Below are 19,342 nucleotides of genomic sequence, written 5' to 3' on the forward strand. Positions count from 1 at the left end.
CTTTGCCTCTCCATTGAGGTCCTGTGATACCTTTTAATTTCTCACATGGGTATCTTGTGTGATACTTAAGAGGTCAATCTGAAGTTTGACCTAGATTTAGTTCCTACCTGTATGTCTCTCTGGCCTTGCATGGTGGGCAAATCACTCTGAGGGCCTCTGTTTTCTCTTCTGTAAGTAGTGTAAGAAGTAGTGAGGTAGTAGTTTGTGTATAGGCTCTAACAACAGTGGCTGGTCTTACAACTGCTAGAGCCTGTTTTTTCTCTTCCCCAAACCAGAGACAGCAGAGGGCAAGGCAGTGAAGGAGTGACAGCAAATGGAAACATCTTGGGATAATCACTTACTAGCTGCACAGATGTTTCATATTCTGCTGAAGGAAGCAAGTTTCCTTGGAATACTTGAGGTAAGGCCTCTGTATGTTGAGTGAACTTTGACCCTTTTGCACAGTAGAAACTGAGACTCAACCTGCCAACTCCACAGAAGTAATAGAGATCTCAACACATGAAGAAGCATTTCAGACTAGATCAGCTGGGAGGTGTGACATTTAATTTAAAGAATTTAAGAATTGATAATTTGTGACATGTTGGAGGTATTAGCTAATATGATTAGTGTGATAATCACATTGCATAAGTAAATGTTTCAGATCAACATGTTGTGTATCTTAAACTTACACAATGTTGTTTGTCAATTATATCTCAACTTAAAAAATAACAGAAAAGGCAAAAGGAAGAGGAATTAGATGAGAGCTTAGACTATGTCTGGCTAACTATTTTCATTTCCTTTGTGATGAGGAATGATGGTTGGGTAGCAGAAACCCACCAAACAGTATCTGTAGTCTGTTGTACAATATAAAAATTTAGTCCATTGTTCAGTAAACCCTATGTACCATATTATATAGTGGCAATAGTCGTGTTCAGTTATATCTTTTGATCGTCTTTGTAGAAGCTCACATTAAAGAACCCTTTAGGTATGAAATTCATCTGGTTAGGACCATACCTGAATATTGTTGACAACATTTAGTTGCCCAGAGACAGGAAAATCTTATTAGGCAAATCCCCTTAAGAATGCAGCATTAGAGAAAATATGTCCTTAAGCAATCTTGGAATGGAGAGTTTCCTCCCAAACAAGTTGTAAAACCCCCCGGTGGCTGAGAGGTTAAAGTGTCTGCCTGCAGTGCAGGAGACCTAAGTTTGATCCCTGAGTCTAGAAGATCCACTGGAGAAGGAAATGGCAACCCACTCCAGTATTCTTGCCTGGAGAATCCCATGGTGGGATTCTGGGAGCCTGGTGGGCTACAGTCCACAGGGTCGCAAAGAGTCGGACACGACTGAGCGACTTCACTTTCACTTTTCTTTCTAAGAGAAAAGACTGAAAAAATTGGCTACATAAAATTATAACATTTCCGTCCAGGAGAAAAAGTGTAATGAATGACACTTAAAGGACTGTTTTTCTCAACAGATAAAGTGAGAGTGAAAGTTGCTCAATCATGTCCAACTCTTTGAAACCCCATGGACTATACAGTCCATAGAATTTTCTAGGCCAGAATACTGGAGTGGGTAGCTTTTCCCTTCTCCAGGGGATCTTCCCGACCTAAGGATCGAACCCAGGTCTCCTGCATAATGAGCTATTACAAATTAGTAAGAGATCATTTGGTCAAAAGAAACATGAGTAAGCTGATTGATTAAAAAAAAAATTGGCTTATTAGCATATGGAAAAATGCTCAGCATCGTGTATAATTAAAGAAATGAACATTACACCACCAGTGAGGAGTTTGTCCAGGTTGGATTGGTTTGTCAGTTTGATTATCATCATATTGGTGAGGTGTGAAGAAATAAGAATTTTTATCAAGAACAGATACAGATTTTTGGAGGGCAATTTGACAGTAACTATCAAATTTAATACAAATGCTTGGTCAAGGACTAATATTTTATTTTTATTTTTTGAACTGCAAGAATTCCCTCATCATTTATTCTTCAGAAATCGAGACACAGTGTGGAAGAGAGGATGCATGCCTTTGCTTTCTGGCCTCCCTGGGATCACAAGAGGAAAGAGAACACAGACCGCTATCAGTACAGAAAGTATTTTTATAGAAGGGAGGAGGAGCTTTCCACCCCGTTTGTAAGACCTGGTCTGAAGGAGAGGGGCCAGACCCCAGGGTCCTCTTGAAGGACTAATATTTTAAATAAGGTATTTTACCCACGCATATGCACAGATGAACGTGTACTTGGATTGTTTTGTAGTATGTAAAGTTAACACCAAAGACTAGCGGCAAATTCAATCAGGAAGATACTGTGAAGTAAACTACTGTAAATCTATAAAATGGAATACTACACAGCTCTGATAAAGATGACAAAGAACAGTATGTGTGTGTGTGTCTGAAATATGTATATTTTGAAATGTGTGTGTGAAATATATATGGTCTTGAGATTCAGTTAAATTAATTATGTCCTTTTATACCCATCTTTAACCTTTCTTTGTTGCAAGTGTGCTACATATGTAAAATTGCACAAAGCAGAATACACAGCTCAATGAATGAGAACAAAATGAATATCATGTAACTGCTAATCTGATGAAGAAAGAGAACTCTGTCTATACCCTTTCTTTTTGTCTACAAGCTCATGGATAATTTCCGTCATTCAAAGCTTCTGTTTCCTTACCTATGATTGGGAACACTGAAAATAGTTAACACCACTGTTCTCTCCTATCTGAAAATGTCTTTGTGAGAATCACATGACTTAGTGTTAATGTTGTTCTTCTAAGTGACAGAGAGCTCTGCAAATGAGGATGAAGATAGCCATTCAGTCTGATAGATGTGTGAAGCCTGCAAGGACATCATGCTTGCAGTTGTCCTTAAGCCTTCCCTTCCTTGGGAAGACAGAATGTAAGGAAAAGAGTGGTATTCTGAACGAGACAATCTGTTGGTCATCATCCTTCCAGTAAATTTGACTTGAAGCCATATAGTCCAACCTGTGAATGAGAATGCACAAACTTCCTCATTGTTCTGAATCTCTGACTTTTGGCAGGACGCTTCTGAACTGGAGCCATGCAAGCTTTTGGGAGACTTTCCCAGAGCCGTGACCTTGTAGGAATGGTCTTCAGTGACTAGGGGAGGGGATCCCTTACCAGTAATTGCTAGGGATGTGAAATAATACATGTGCCCTGCCAGGTTCCATTCTAGCTATGTGACCTCTGACGAGTCATTTAACCTCACTGAACCTGAATTACCTACCTTCTTGAGGATATACATAACCCCAACCTACCTAACCCTAACCTCACAAGGTGCTGTGAGTGTCCCCGTGAGATGGTTCATATAAACTTCTCACTGAGGTTCCTCACTTGACCAGTACTCAGAACTGTTTGCTGTGTAAACTGTCTTGGAATATCTAACTGGGTCATCACGGTGAGTGAGACTGCAGCATGTGGGCCTATATGTTTCTTACACATGAACACAGGCAGCCAGGTATGGACGTGGAGAGTGGGGTGATGGTTTTCTGACTCAGAAAACCACGATTTAGCCCTCAGCTCTCCATTGCTCCTAAGTAGGTCTTTCATGTATGAAGTCACAGAGTCTTTGTACATTCAAGATAGTGACACATGGGGCTTGCAGTGCAAAGACCAGGATCTGCCAGGCTTATATAGAAGAAATAAGAGTATGAAGTGAATGCTAAGGCTTCATGTTTGTGTGGGTAGGATGTGGAGAGCAGAGGGGAGAGAGAGAAAGGCACAGAAGTAGAAATGTATAAAGCTTGACTTTTGGCACCAGAAAGATTGGAATGGAATGTTCTTTAAGAGGAACACTAGAGAGCCCAGCAAGATGTATATTTGGGGGACCTCTCTGGAAGTCTTTGATGCCAGTCTAGGCACTTAGCATTGATCTCCTAGATAGTAGAAAAGAGCCACTGAAGGTTCTTAAACAGGGATGTGACAGGTCTCAAGCCCAGGAGGTAAAACTGAATTAGCAAATTAGTTAGGAAACAAGATAGTTATTATCCACAACTAAGGCATTATTATGTTCCGCTCAAGAACAATCCACTGGCACAGAGCCTCATGTTCTCAACAGATGCCTGCTGAATTTTTATTTTGAATATAAAATTGCTGTAGCCCAGATGTCATTTGGCCTCCCCAGCTTTTTCATATAAAGTGATGTGACATTTTAAATCTGAAGCACATGACTTTAAATCTTTCTCTTGCACAGACCCAGTCCAAGGGGTGAGATGAGTTTAGACATGACGGCAGCCCTCCATCCTCCTTACTCCCCCTCAAATGGGCCACGGGGCCTGGGTTAAGCCCCACTTCTTATTTCTCTGGTTCTTTCTCTGATACTGCCTATCACCATGTGCCAACCCCTCCAGGCTTTCCAGACTTCCACAGCGAGTGTGGTGCAAGGCTCTGATGTGAAGTAAATGAAACAAGACTAAAGGCCATGAAGTCAGCAGCATGCAGAGGTGCCGGGGACCAGCCCCGGCTGATCCAGGGTATTCGAAGGAGAGACGGCATAGGCGAGGATCAGGATACAATAGCTTCAATTTGATATTAATTAAAGATATAAAGAGTAATAGAATAAGGATAGCTCAGTAGGAAAATTCAGTGGAGAAAAGAGGCTGAGTAGCTTGGTTTACGCGGGAGACCAATAAAACTTCAAGACAAGAAGTTTGCACCACTTACGTAGGCTGCAGGCGTCCTTCCGTTCTCCCGAAGGAGAGGAGACACTGAGGCCTCCCCGGTCGGATCTTAGAAGCCCAGGCATAATTAGTAAGCATGGTGGGTTCCGCGCTCCAGATGGAGACTCAACCAGAGTGAGAGAGAGAGCGACATGGGGAGACCAGTATTTCGAGAAACTGATCCCAATTCTTTATTTTCCAGAGTCTGTTTTTATACACTGAGATGTTATACAAAAGTCACGTGGGGACAGCAGTCCTGACTTTTATTAAAGTCAGGTGCTTCACACAAATGTATACAGAGGTCTTAGGGGTGTTACATCATCTTCTGGCCAGGGGGGCCTGCTGACAATTTACGACCCTCTCCTTGTGACAGCGGTCAGTCAATCGGACACTTATTTCTCCAGGGCTGATTATTCTCAAAACAGACGCCACCCAAATAAAGTTACATTCCTACAGGGTGAGGGTGTAGTGGGTTTTAGTTAAGGAAAGAATTTACTTAACCTAAGGTCTAACGTGATTAATATCAAAGGTTAATACTTATTTCTTCTATATATTCATTAATGTGTGTAAGGGCAGGGGATGTGGAGACTTAGCAACAAACATTGGCTCAACAAATGAAAAACCCTTCACCAACACAATTTCTAATTAGCCCACTATACTTATAGTTTTCTAACTTCTCTAAAGAACCTGTTTTTAGAGGGTTTAAAGCATCTCGTGCCTCTCATGGTTGGGAGGCTGTGAGCAATCACATGTGGCCCGACGAGCCTGTCAGGCAGGCTAGAGAACCTTCAGAGGAGTTTGTAGGTTAAAACACTCTTGTCACACCCAAGAGTTTTTATTGACTGGAGCTCTAGGTTAACTCCTTCTCCAAAAGAGGTGGTGGGGGACAGCCCCCCGTAAAGTCAGAAGTGTAGGTGAGCACAAAGTAGTAAAGTAGGCAGGCTCTGGTTATGGGGGTAGATGCTCGAGGAGTTCCAGGGGGACTCCTGAGGCTCGATCCCGCCTTTGCGTATGTCGAGCCTCCTTCCTCATGACCTTTGTCACGGGCGGAGTACCTCACTCTGGCCCCCAACACAGAGGCACCACTTTAAGCGGGTGTCTGCCTTTGAAAATATCCACGAGGTTTCCTCTGCCATGGGCACAGCCCTGTCATAGGAACTGATGTACAAGAGAGCAGAATGCATAAAATACACCCCAGTCTATCCATCTCAAGCCATTGACATTTGCCTCATGGTGTCCTAATTAACTCTGGATGCTTTTTATGTCCTTTATGCGTTTTTATATCATAGAAAGTGAACTGTGTTGGTTGCCCCACGTCATTTGTGAGAGAATTGTGGAAGCTAATTAAAAACAAAACCAAAAGCCACAGATGTAATTATTACATAATGAGGTAAGGATAACATTATCAGATGCTATTACATATACCAAGAGCGAATTTTAATTAGAACCCCAGGTAGTTACTGAGAAATCAGGTATAAAGAAATTCTACCAGGACCACCTATTTGCAAAATAATCATGCATCACAATTATTGCTTGGGTATAAATCAAATTCCATGGATGTACTTCTTAAAAGGAAGACAGTTCTCTGGTCTTGGCCTGTGCAAAACAAATAAAACACATGCATTATCAAGACCAGTTTCCTCAATCTGATACTGCAGGCACAAAAGATTTAGGACCTTCTGAAACATGTAATCCTCTAGTATCAAAGATTAGATTCATTCTTTCTAGTTTCTATAAAGTATAAATATGAGCTGCGTCTGTAATGGCAATGAAATAAATATTTTAAGGCATATACTCCTGTTCTTACACATAATTTATAATCCTATTTTATGACTCTGTGTGTATATGTGTATAAAATACACAATTCATCCCAGCACAATATGTCACAATGACAGTAATATACTTGTACATATTGTGAAATAGTGCCAAGCAACTGGTAAACTTTTCAGTAAGTCATCCCTAAAGACCCTTTCTAGAACTTAAGCCATGTGTCGTCTCCATCTTGTGGCCAGGTGGCCAGGAGAAAACAAAAGAGGCAGTATGATAGAAGGCGGGGAGGCAGGTTAATCTCTCTGAACATCTATTGCCTGACGGAGGCTGACTGGAAGGCCCGCCCTGGTCCAGCGGAAGGAGAACCACTGGTGGATGATCACTGTCTTCTGTGATCACGAGGGTGTTGTGGCAGGTGGTGGTGATGTGCAGGGAATCAGTTTCCTATTTTGCGCCTAATGAAAACATTTGCTAGATTCAAATCCAGATTTTTGTGTTCTAACCTCAGCCACCTGTCTCCCCAACAACTAAATGGCTGCATGACCTTGGGCAAGCCCTTTAACTTCTCTGAACCAGAGCTTCTCTATCTTTTGAATGGGAACCGTGGTGCTCACTCAGTCCTAGTGTAGCATGAGGTCACCATAGGATGAGCAGTTTAAAATTAGTGGATTCAACTTCGATGGGTTCCCAGGTGGTGCTAGTGGTGAAGAACCCGCCTGCCAGTGCAGGAGATGTAAGACACACAGGTTCCGTCCCTGGGTTGGGAAGATCCCCTGGAGGAGGGGAGCCCAGTGGGCTACAGTCTGTAGGGTCAGAAGAGTTGATTATGACAGTGACTTAACAGCAACAGTAAAGGAATTCAGTGACATTTGAAGTGTCATGTAGTGCTAAATGCCACAAAGGACAGATGCAGCAGGACTGGGGAGAGAGCTTGCCGGTCGGGAGGACGTTGTTTTGGATAAGGTGCTGGAAGGGTCTCAGGATGCACATTTGATGACAGAAATGGATGTAGTCAGGGAGTGGGTCACATGGCTCCCTGGGGGAAAGCTGTTCCAGGTGGAGGGACAGCAAATGCCAGAACTGTGTTGCATGGGTTCAAGGGCCAGGAACAAAGCCAGTATGGCTTTTCCATTTCTGCATGCTTGTCCATTGGAGTTCATTTTGAGGTGTAGCCCTCACAAATAACCATGGATTTCAGGGGCCAGGAAAAGTCAGATGGTGGTGCTCACTCACTCACACAGCACAGTGCACAGGGTCTGTCACCTCTGTTACCCTGCTCATTGATTTTCTGCCTTTACTTATAAATGTATATTTAGACCATGATGAAGTTACTCTTGGGGCTTCTCAGGTATCTTAGTTCAGTTCAGTTGCTCAGTCGTGTCCAACTCTTTGCAACCCCATGGACTGCAGCACGCCAGGCTTCCCTGTCTATCACCAACTCCTGGAGCCTGCCCAAACTCATGTCCATTGAGTTGGTGATACCATCCAACCATCTCATCCTTTGTCTTCCCTTTCTTCTCCTGCCTTCAATCTTTTCCAGCATCAGGGTCTTTTCCACTGAGTCAGTTCTTTGCATCAGGTGGCCAAAGTATTGGAGCTTCAGCTTCAGCATCAGTCCTTCCAATGAATATTCAGGACTGCTTTCCTTTAGAATTGACAGGTTTGATCTCCTTGCAGTCCAAGGGACTCCCAAGAGTCTTCAACACAACAGTTCAAAAGCATCAATTCCAGGTGCCTCAGTAAAGAATCCACTTACTGATGCAGAAGACACAAGAGACACAGTTTCGATCCCTGAGTCAGGAAGATCCCCTGGAGTAGGGAATGGCAACCCACTGCAGTTTGCCTGAAAAATTCCATGGACAGAGGAGCCTGGTGAGCTACAGTCCTTGGGGTTGTGAAGAGTTGGACATGACTGAACACACACGCACATTACTCTTGCCCTGTAAGTAAATAGCTAAATCAAATCTTTTTCTTTTAGGAAATAAATATTGTACTGTTAGACAGCCTGATTTACGGGAGTAGTAAAGGTGTTTACTTTTAAAGGTGTTTAAAAGGTGCAGTCTGTCAAGCAGTTGATTCTGCAGGGCAGCTTCTTCTGCAGGGGTGTGGAAAGAGGAGTGTCACATTCACCCCACCCCCAACCTCTTTGTCTTCCTCCTCCTGGGCAGTGCTTCTTCCTCAGCCTCTGGATTTATAAGACCATTGTGCTAACAGTGTTGTATGCAGTTTACAAGCCTTTGCTCAATTCTCGTGGTCCTTATGGAAGTGTAATATTAAACTAGTCACATAAGACTGAGACAATGAAATGCAGTAACATACATTAAGTGTTTAGCACAATGCCAGGTATAGGGTAGATTCCCCCAAATGGTAGCTGTTATTATCACAACATTACTTTATTTAGTCCTCCTACATACCCAAGGAAAGGGGCATTATAATCCTCAAATTATAGGCACAGACAGGTTAAATAACTTCTCCAGGGTCACTCTGCTAGTTTCAGTCCAAGATAGGGTTTAAATCTCAATCTGTCTAGTGCTAAAGACTGTGTTCTTTTTCTTCACATACTACCTCACTACTCTTTAATTTCCTTATATGTATAAAATGGATATAATATATATATGTGCATGTATATGTATATTATGTATGCATATGTGTACCCATATGTTATAAAGGTATTTCAATACTAAGTTATGTGAGTATATATATATATTTATAAACTATATCAATATAAAATGGATACTTAACATGTGTTTATTTTATAAAGGTATATGTGTGCCTGTACATCTGTGTTCTTGAGATGGCATTGAGTAAAATTAAAACATTATTATTTGTTGAAATAATTGTTCATTTGAATCTGTCCTTAGGCTATTGGAGCCCTGACCAGGAAATGATATCTGGTAATGGAGGGTCTGGGCTTCCCTGGTGTCTCAGATGGTAAAAAATCTGCCTGAAATGCAGGAGACCTGGGTTTGATTCCTGACTCAGGAAGATCCCCTGGAGAAGGAAATGGCAACCCACCCCAGTATTCTGAGGGCCTGGCAGGCTACAGTCCATGGGGTCACAAAGAGTCAGGCATGACTAAGCAACTGACGATGGAGGGCCTAACCAATAGCTGCTGGGTGTTGGGTAAGTAGCCCAGCCTCCTCAGGCCTTGGCTGGAATATTCCTGGGGCAGGCATTGTTCACAACTTCCCATGTATTTCTGGAGGAATGATACTCTGGTTGTTCTCTGTGGTTACTGAGTATGTACCAAACCCCTCTTTGCCTTCCTCCTCCCGTGTCACCGTGCCGTTGCCCTGCCAGCATCTCTGACCCCTCTAAAATAAACCACATGCTGTTGCTTCTCTGCTCGGGGCCTGCTTCTGTAGTTGTTCAGTCACTCAGTCATGTAACTATTTGGGCCCCTATGGACTGCAGCGTGCCAGGCTTCACAGTCCTTCCCATTTCCCAGAGCTTGCTCCAACTCATGTCCATTGAATCAGAAATTCTCTCCAACCATCTCGTCCTCTGTCATCCCCTTCTCCTGCCTTGAATCTTGCCCAGCATCAGGGTCTTTTCCAGTGAGTTGGCTCTTCATATCAGTGGTTAAATATTGGAGCTTCAGTTTCACATCAGTCTTTCTAATGAATATGCAGGATTGATTTCCTTTAGGATTGACTGGTTTGACCACCTTGCAGTCCAAGGGACTCGAGAGTCTTCTCCAACACACCACAGTTCAAAAGTATCAATTTTTCAGTGGTTCAGCCTTCTTTATGGTCCAACTCTCGCATCCATACATGACTACTGGAAAAACCATAGTTTTGACTAGACAGAGCTTTGTTAGCAAAGTAATGTCTCTGCTTTTGAATATGCTGTCCAAGTTTGTCATAGCTTTTTTCCATGGAGCAAATGTCTTTTAAGTTTGTGGCTGCAGTCACCATGTGAGGTGATTTTGGAGCCCAAGAAAATAGAATCTATCACTGTTTCCATTGTTTCACCATCTATTTGCCATGAAGTGATGGAACCAGATATTATGATCTTAGTTTTTTGAATTTTGAGTTTTAAGACAGCATTTTCATTTTCATCCTCCTCATTCACCTTCATCAAGAGGATCCTCTTCACTTTCTGCCATAAGGGTTGTATCATCTGCATATCTGAGGTTATTGATATTTCTCCCAGAAATCTTGACTCTAGCTGTGCTTCATCCAGCCCAGCATTTCACGTGATGTACTCTGCATATAAGGTAAATAAGGAGGGTGAAATCATGCAGCCTTGACATACTCCTTTCCCAATTTGGAACCAGTCTGTTGTTCCATGTCCAGTTCTAATTGTTGCTTCTTGACCTGCATACAGATTTCTCAGGAGGCAGGTCAGGTGGTCTGGTAGTCCCATCTCTTTAAGAATTTTCCACAGTTTGTTGTGATCCACATAGACAAAGGCTTTGGCATAGTCAATGAAGCAGAAGTAGATGTTTTTTTGGGATTCTCTTGCTTTTCTGATGATCCAACAGATGTTGGCAATTTGATCTTTGGCTCTCTTGCCTTTTCTAAATCCACTTTGAACATCTGGAAGTTCTTGTTGAAGCCTGGCTTGGAGAATTTTGAGCATTACTTTGCTAGCATGTGAAATGAAAACAATTGTACATAGTTAGAACATGCATTGCCCTTCTTTGGGAGTGGAATGAAAACTGACCTTTTCTAGTCCAGTGGCCACTGCTGAGTTTTCCAAATTTGCTGGCATATTGAGTACAGTACTTTCACAGTATTGTCTTTTAGGATTTGAAATAGCTCATCTGGAATTCCATCACCTCCATGAGCTTTGTTCGTAGTGATGCTTCCTAAGGCCCACTTGACTTCGCATTCCAGGATGTCTGGCTCTTGGTGAGTGATCACACCATTGTGGCTATCCGGGCCATGAAGATCTTTTTTGTATAGTTCTGTGTGTTCTTGCCACCGCTTCTTAATATTCTCTGCTTCTGTTAGGTCCATACCAGTTCTGTCCTTTATTGTGCCCATCTTTGCATGAAATGTTCCCTTAGTATCCCTAATTTTCTTGAAGAGGTCTCTAGTCTTTCCCATTCTATTGTTTTCCTCTATTTCTTTGCACTGTTCACTGAGGAAGGCCTTCTTTTCTCTCCTTGCTATTCTTTGGAATTCTACGTTCAGATGGGTCTATCTTTCCTTTTCTCCTTTGCCTTTAGCTTCTCTTCTTTTGCCAGCTATTTGTAAGGCCTCCTGAAACAGCCATTTTGCCTTTGTGGGTTTCTTTTTCTTGGGGATGGTTTTGAGTACTGCCTCCGGTATAGTGTCACTAACCTCTGTCTATTGTTCTTTAGGCACTCTGTCTATCAGATCTAATCACTTGAATCTATTTGTCACTTCTACTGTATAGTCATAAGAGATTGATTTAGGTCATACCTGGGTGGTCTAGTGGTTTTCCCTACTTTCTTCAATTTAAATCTGAATTTGGCAACAAGGAGTTCATGATCTGAGCCACGTCATCTCCCAATCTTGTTTCTGCTGACTGTATAGAATTTCTCCATCTTCAACTGCAAAGACTGTAATCAATCTGATTTCGGTATTGACCATCTGGTGATGTCCATATGTAGAGTTGTCTCTTGTGTTGTTGGAAGAAGATTATTGCTATGACCAATGCATTCTCTTGGGAAAACTCTGTTAGCCTTTTCTCTGCTTCATTTTGTATTCTAAGGCTAAACTTGCCTGTTACTCCAGGTATCTTTTGATTTCCTACTTTGGAGACCTGGCTTAAAAAATGGGTCTGGAGGCACAGAATGTTAGAGGCTGTCCATCTCTTTAGAGAAATTATGTGAGCTACCCACATTGCCACTGTTGGCTCCTCCACCTTAGTCTCCGTTGCCTCAGTGTCTGGGATGGGACTGTAATACCCACTTTTCACAGGTGCTCAGGAGGTCTTGGAGAAAATCTCATAAAAATGCTTTGCACTTGCGCATCACTGGAAACAAGTGGAATTTTCTGCGACACCGCACCTCTTATTAGCTCTGTTATTGAATACCAACTCCTGCTGGTCTCTGTGTTATAAGCTGGTATTAAAAGCACTCAAAGAGAAGTTTGGCTGCAGAATACTTCAAATATATATCTCCCTGCTGTTGCTATACTGACTTACGAAACACATCAAACAGTCCTACCACTGCAGTGCCTGTTGAAAAAGAGGAACAGGTAAGCTCCCCTGGGCATCAGTGACAGGCCTAATAGCTCCTGTTTTTGCTGCCATCCAGCTGGTTTATGTGTTTGGCATTTAGCCTCAGCTCTTTATATGGTATTTATCACTGTGATTAAGTAAGGGGCAGAGACATTTGGAATGGCTTTGCCCGAGAAGTCACCTGAGCCTTGTTGTTTTATGTTGCAATAATGGAGCACAGGCATTGTGTGTTCCTGCTAATCCTGGGCAGGCCAAGATATGCCATTCAAATGGCAGGAAGGAAGCAAGTCTATGATGCTAACAAGAATTTATCTCCAAGATTAGAGTCCTCACAGTGCCTTTTCCTCACCCTGCTGTCCACTGAACTCTTTATGATGGTGTCTATTAATTGTAATCCCTCGTGGAAGGCATTCTGTGCATTGCTGTTGTTCAGTCTCTCAGTTGTATCTGACTTTTTGTGACCCCATGGACTGTAGCCCACCAGGCTCCTCTGTCCATGGGTTTTCCCAGGCAAGAATACTGGAGTGGGTAGCCATTTCATCCAGGAGATCTTCCCCACCCAGGGATCAAACCGACATCTCCTGCATTGCAGCACTGAGTCACTGAAGAATCCCTCTATGCATTGAGTACTTACCATTTCTTAACCTTCTCAACATTTCTATGCAATGAGAAATAGAAAATTATTTCTATTTTGTTTAAATGAGCTAAAGGACTCTCAAATAGTCTAGGATTGTTTACTAAGGGATTTATTAGATCCTAGATATGTGGACATGTATGGATGTGAAAGTTGGACCGTGAAGAAGGCTAAGCGCCGAAGAATTGATGCTTTTGAACTATGGTGTTGGATAAGACTCTTCAGAGTCCCTTGGACTGCAAGGAGATCCAACCAGTCCATTCTAAAGGAGATCAGCCCTGGGGTTTCTTTGGAAGGAATGATGCTAAAGCTGAAACTCCAGTACTTTGGCCACCTCATGTAAAGAGTTGACTCATTGGAAAAGACTCTATGCTGGGAGGGATTGGGGGCAGGAGGAGAAGGGGATGACAGAGGATAAGATGGCTGGATGGCATCACTGACTCGATGGACGTGAGTCTGGGTGAACTCCGGGAGTTGGTGATGGACAGGGAGGCTTGACGTGCTGCGATTCATGGGGTCCCAAAGAGCCGGACACGACTGAGCGACTGAACTGAACTGATGTGGACAATGGGCTAGATTTTGTGGGAGAACTAGGAGTTGACAGGCTGAGGGGGATCGTATCGGACTCTTTGTGACCCCGTGGACTGTAGCCCACCAGGCTCCTCTGTCCATGGGATTCTCCAGGCAAGAATACTGGAGTGGGTTGCCATTTCCTCCTCCAGTGGATCTTCCAGACCCAGGGATCGAACTTAGGTCTCCTGCATTGCAGGCAGACACTTTAACCTCTGAGCCACCAGGGGGTTTTATGAGGGGGATGGAGAACCTTCAAATAAAGTCGCTGACCACACTCTGTAAACTTAAAGGGTCAGGCAAATAAAAGGCATCTCAGGAAGAGAAACAGTGTTCTCTAAAATCTGTGAGACTCAGGTGTCCTGGTGTGTCGTCCTGGCTTTAGTCATGGTTAGCAAGTCTCTCATCTTTTTTAATCCCACCTCCTTTTTATTTCTTTCCTTTCCTTTCCACCTCCTTCCTTTCCTTTCAAAGGAGAGAACATGCCTGTTCTCCCATCCTCTGGGCATGATGTGCTATGCTCACTGCTCACATTGTATAGGTTGAAAGTGTTATAAAAAGCAGAGAGCATTCATTAGTTGTGGCTAACATATCTGGCTGTGTATTGGCACCGTGAACCCAGTTGCATGATCTCATTATTCATGTATCTATAAAAGAAGGCTGGGATTTTCCCAATAGTCATGTTCAAATGTGAGAGCTGGACCATAAAGAAGGCTGAGCGCTGAAGAATTGATGCTTTCGAGCTGTTATACTGGAGAAGATTCTTGAGAATGCCTCAGACAGAAAGGAGATCAAAGCAGTCAATTCTAAAGGATTCAACCTTGAATATTCATTGGAAGGACTAATGTTGAAGCTGAAGCCCCAATACTTTGGCCACCTGATGTGAAGAGCTGAGTCATTGGAAAAGACCCTGATGCTGGAAAAGATTGAGGTCAGGAGAAGGGGGCAACAGAGGATGAAATGGTTGGATGGCATCACTGACTCAATGGACATGAGATTGAGCAATCTCTGGAAGATAGTGAGGGACAAAGAAGCCTGGCACGCTGCAATCGATGGGGCTGCAAAGAGTCGGACAGGACTGAACAACAACACCACCTCATCAGCTCTGGCTCTGTGTTGACACCATAAACCCAGTTCTATTATCTCATTATTCATGTACCTATACAAAGACCTCTTTGATGGACAGAGTCCTGCCATCTTTAATGCTGAGACAGCTGGGTGGAAACTATTTGCAGGACTGTTCTGTCAGTTCAGTTCACAAGTTTTCTGTCAGTAGCCTACTAGCTTTTCCAGGATTACACTAAGTGCGTTTATGGGTAGGGAGATGTGTGAGCATACAGGAAAAATAGGGTAGCATTTAAAAGGAAAAGGCAGCTGCTTCCATGAGATGACCAGCTCCTTGTGTTCCGCCTCCTTTCCTCACTGTTTTCTCAGCCTCTCACATCTCTCCGTTCCTGCCCACACTGAAATGCTGCAGCTCGGGGGTACCACCATTTTGGAACATTTTCTGTTCGTATTCTAAACTTACAGCCATTACCTTGAAAGAGTGGATTTCCCTGGAGTACAAGAGAAGAGAACTTTATTTCCTTATGCTTTCATATCTGCTCTCTGGGGCTCATTTCTCCTAGCCCTGAATGAAATCCAAGGCCATCCCACGATTTTTCTGATCACTCTGAGGTGGGGCTACGTGTTAGTCCTTCAGTCATCTCCTACTCTTTGTGAGCCCATGGATGTAACCCACCAGGCTCCTCTGTTCATGGAATCCTCCAGGCAAGAATATGGGGGTGGGTAGCCATTCCCTTCTCCAGGGTGTCTTCCCAACCCAGGGATCAAACCCAGACCTCCTGCATTGGAGGCAGATTCTTTACCATCTGAGCCACCAAGGAAGTCCCATAGCATCCATTAAAACCAAGCATCAAAATTAATTGAACCTAGAACCAGACATTTAAAGTATTGTATCATAAAGAATTAAAGCAAGATTTTTTAAAGGACACATTTGTTTCCATTCATTAAAGGATAATTTTCAAAAAATATAAAATCATACAAAATGAACATGTGTCAAAGATTTTATCTACTTTATTAATTAAAACAAAAATCCGTAAGATGATTAATACAATTCAAAGGAAAATCTGAAGAGCACACATATTTACAGTCAATCAAAAATGCTAAAATGAATTTGCTAATGCTTACAAAACTGGTTGATATCCTGTAAGGCAGCAAACTGTAGAGTTTCGCTGGTGGCTTAGCAGTAAAGAATCCGCCTGCCAATGTAAGAGACTCAGGTTCAATCTCTGGGTTGGGAAGGCCCTCTGGAGAAGAAAATGGCAACCCACTCAAGTATTCTTGCCTGGGAAATCCCAGGGACAGAGGAGCCTGGTGGGCTACAGTCCATGGGGTCGAAAAAGAGTCAGACATGACTTAGGAGTAAAAAACAACAACGAGGCAGCAAACCAGTTTTCTATGGGGCAGGAATCAGGTGCACCTCTGCTAGAGGCAACTCATTTGCATTTCCATGGGTAAAAATAATTTGAATTATCATCATATCCTTGCTATTAATCAGTTCAGTTCAGTTCAGTCGCTCAGTAGTGTCCGACTCTTTGCGACCCCATGAATCGCAGCACGCCAGGCCTCCCTGTCCATCACCAACTCCCAGAGTTCACCCAGACTCACATCCATCGAGTCAGTGATGCCATCCAGCCATCTCATCCTCTGTCATCCCCTTCTCCTCCTGCCCCCAATCCCTCCCAGCATCAGGGTCTTTTCCAATGAGTCAACTCTTCACATGAGGTGGCCAAAGTATTGGAGTTTCAGCTTCATCATCAGTCCTTCCAATGAACAGTTCTTCTTTGGAAGAACACCCAGTCCTTCCAAAGAACATCAGTCCTTCCAATGAACACTTCAGCATTAGTCCTTCCAATGAACAGCTTCTAATGAACACCAGGACTGATCTCCTTTAGGATGGACTGGTTGAATCTCCCTGCACTCCAAGGGACTCTCAAAAGTCTTCTCCAACACCACAGTTCAAAAGCATCAATTCTTTGGCGCTCAGATTTCATCACAGTCCAACTCTCACATCCGTAGTACTGGAAAAACCATAGCCTTGACTAGATGGACCTTTGTTGGCAAAGTAATATCTCTGCTTTTCAATATCCTATCTAGGTTGGTCATAACTTTCCTTCCAAGGACTAAGCATCTTTTAATTTCATAGCTGCAATCACCACCTGAAATAATTTTGGAGCCCCCCAAAATAAAGTCTGACACTGTTTCCACTGTTTCTCCATCCATTTCCCATGAAGTGATGGGACCAGATGCCATGATCTTCGTTTCCTGAATGTTGAGCTTTAAGCCAACTGTTTCACTCTCCTCTCTCACTTTCATCAAGAGGCTTTTTAGTTCCTCTTCTTTCTGCCATAAGGGTGGTTTCATCTGCATATCTGAGGTTATTGATATTTCTCCCAGCAATCTTGATTCCAGCTTGTGCCTCCTGCAGCCCAGCGTTTCTCATGATGTACTCTGCATATAAGTTAAATAAGCAGGGTGACAATATACAGCCTTGACGTACTCCTTTTCCTATTTGGAACCAGTCTGTTGTTCCATGTCCAGTTCTAACTGTTGCTTCCTGACCTGCATATAGGTTTCTCAAGAGGCAGGTCAGGTGGTCTGGTATTCCCATCTCTTTCAGAATTTTCCACAGTTGATTGTGATCCACACAGTCAAAGGCTTTGGCATAGTCAATAAAGCAGAAATAAATGTTTTTCTGGGACTCTCTTGCTTTTTTGATGATCCAGCGGATGTTGGCAATTTGATCTGTGGTTCCTCTCTGCCTTTTCTAAAACCAGCTTGAACATCTGGAAGTTCACAGTTTACATATTGCTGAAGCCTGGCTTGGAGAATTTTGAGCATTACTTATACTAGCGTGTGAGATGAGTGCAATTGTGCAGTAGTTTGAGCATTCTTTGGCATTGCCTTTCTCTGGGATTGGAATGAAAACTGATCTTTTCCAGTCCTGTGGCCACTGCTGAGTTTTCCAAATTTGCTGGCATATTGAGTGCAGCACTTTGACAGCATCATCTTTCAGGATTTGAAATAGCTCAACTGGAATTCTATCACCTCCACTAGCTTTGTTCGTAGTGAGGCTTTCTAAGGCCCACTTGACTTCACACTCCAGGATGTCTGGCTCTAGGTGAGTGATCACACCATTATCATTATCTGAGTCATGAAGATCTTTTTTGTATAGTTCTTCTGTGTATTCTTGCCACCTCTTCTTAATATCTTCTGCTTCTGTTAGGTCCATATCATTTCTGTCCTTTATCGAGCCCATCTTTACAATTAATAGAGTTGTAAAATAGCCTGCTCCAACCCTGGTGGCTCAGAAGGTAAAGAATCCACCTGTAATGCAGGAGACCTGGGTTCGATTCCTGTGTTGGGAAGACCCCCTGGAGGAGGGCATGACAACCCACTCCAGTAATCTTGCCTGTAGAATCCCCATGGACAGAGGAGTCTGACGGGCTATAGTCCTTGGGGTCACAAAGAGTCGGACACGACTGAGTAACTAAGCACATTCCAGCAAGACAATCAAAGATGCAAAGCTCTATAGAATCAGATAACCCTAAAGAGTTTCCTAGATTATGCTCAGCATTCCACCGAAAGGATACCTAGTAATCTTTTATGCATTTCAAAGACTTTCATAATTTTCCTAATTGCAGTACTCTCACAGGAATATTTGTAATATTATTTTTCATGGTATATATGACTGACAATTTTGGTGGTATTACTAAGCAAATTTAAAGTTATTTTAAAGCAGTTTTCATTTCATTTCCATTTCAAACCATTACATTTTGCATTTTTGTCTGTGCTTTTTAGTGTATATAAAACAATAGAACTTACAAATACCTTATACAAAAATAAACATAAATATATATTAAATATTTAGAATTAAAAAATATTTTACCAATGAAGTACCAGTGAAGATGTACTGTTGCAACTTTGAAGATCACTGTTCTGAGACTAAAAATTCTCAGTATCTTCAGAGACACAGTCTTTTAGCGAGAGTTCTCAGTCCTTTTTCCCCTTGTCAACTACACTGGCTATATCCCACACTGTTAGCTGACTTATTAGTCAGAATGGTTAGCTTGCTCAAGAACCACAGTCTCTAGCATTGAAAACTGGCTGCTTGAACATATTTCAGTAAGGGAGATCATTATATTGATAGAGTCTTAGTAGATTTATTGGAGGAGAGAAGGCAAAGGAACAAATGTGTGAGGCTACTGGGGTCTGTTTTAATGACGAGTCATTAATGAGTCATTCAATGGTTTTCTTGGGTTGGGCAAAGAGGTGACAGAATAGTTCCGGATCCGTGGCCAGAGCTAGGTGGTGATTTCTAAGCAAGTATTGAAGAGACAGTTGTTTGATGTTATTTATTGCACCAAGAAGAGTGTTTTCGCTCGAATAAGGATAAACTGACAGTAGAGTAGGCAAATTAATGGTTTTAGGAAGTGCCTTATAACAGTTTCTTGAGGCTGTAGAACAAACTGCCACAGACTTAAAACAACAG

General features: G+C 42.6%; 1 protein-coding gene across 10 annotated transcripts in view; it reads left to right on the plus strand.

Annotated features, from left to right (window-relative positions):
* LOC147359647 (uncharacterized) overlaps nucleotides 1-19,342 on the plus strand; it is a 442,120-nt gene that overhangs the window by 44,507 nt on the left and 378,271 nt on the right. For 8 of the 10 annotated variants that reach the window (XR_015141079.1, XR_015141078.1, XR_015141080.1 and 5 more), the window contains exon 1: nucleotides 8,080-8,370. The gene's annotated coding sequence lies outside the window, so the exon portion shown is untranslated. Of the gene's footprint in view, nucleotides 1-275; nucleotides 401-1,949; nucleotides 8,371-19,342 lie in introns of those variants that run through there. The other 2 variants (XR_015141116.1, XR_015141117.1) reach the window with 1 other exon arrangement.

Source organism: Bos grunniens, chromosome 14 (assembly GCF_055505025.1).
Source record: "Bos grunniens cultivar Pamir isolate PY7600 chromosome 14, Bosgru_T2T1.0, whole genome shotgun sequence".
NCBI classification, from domain to species: Eukaryota; Metazoa; Chordata; class Mammalia; order Artiodactyla; family Bovidae; genus Bos; species Bos grunniens.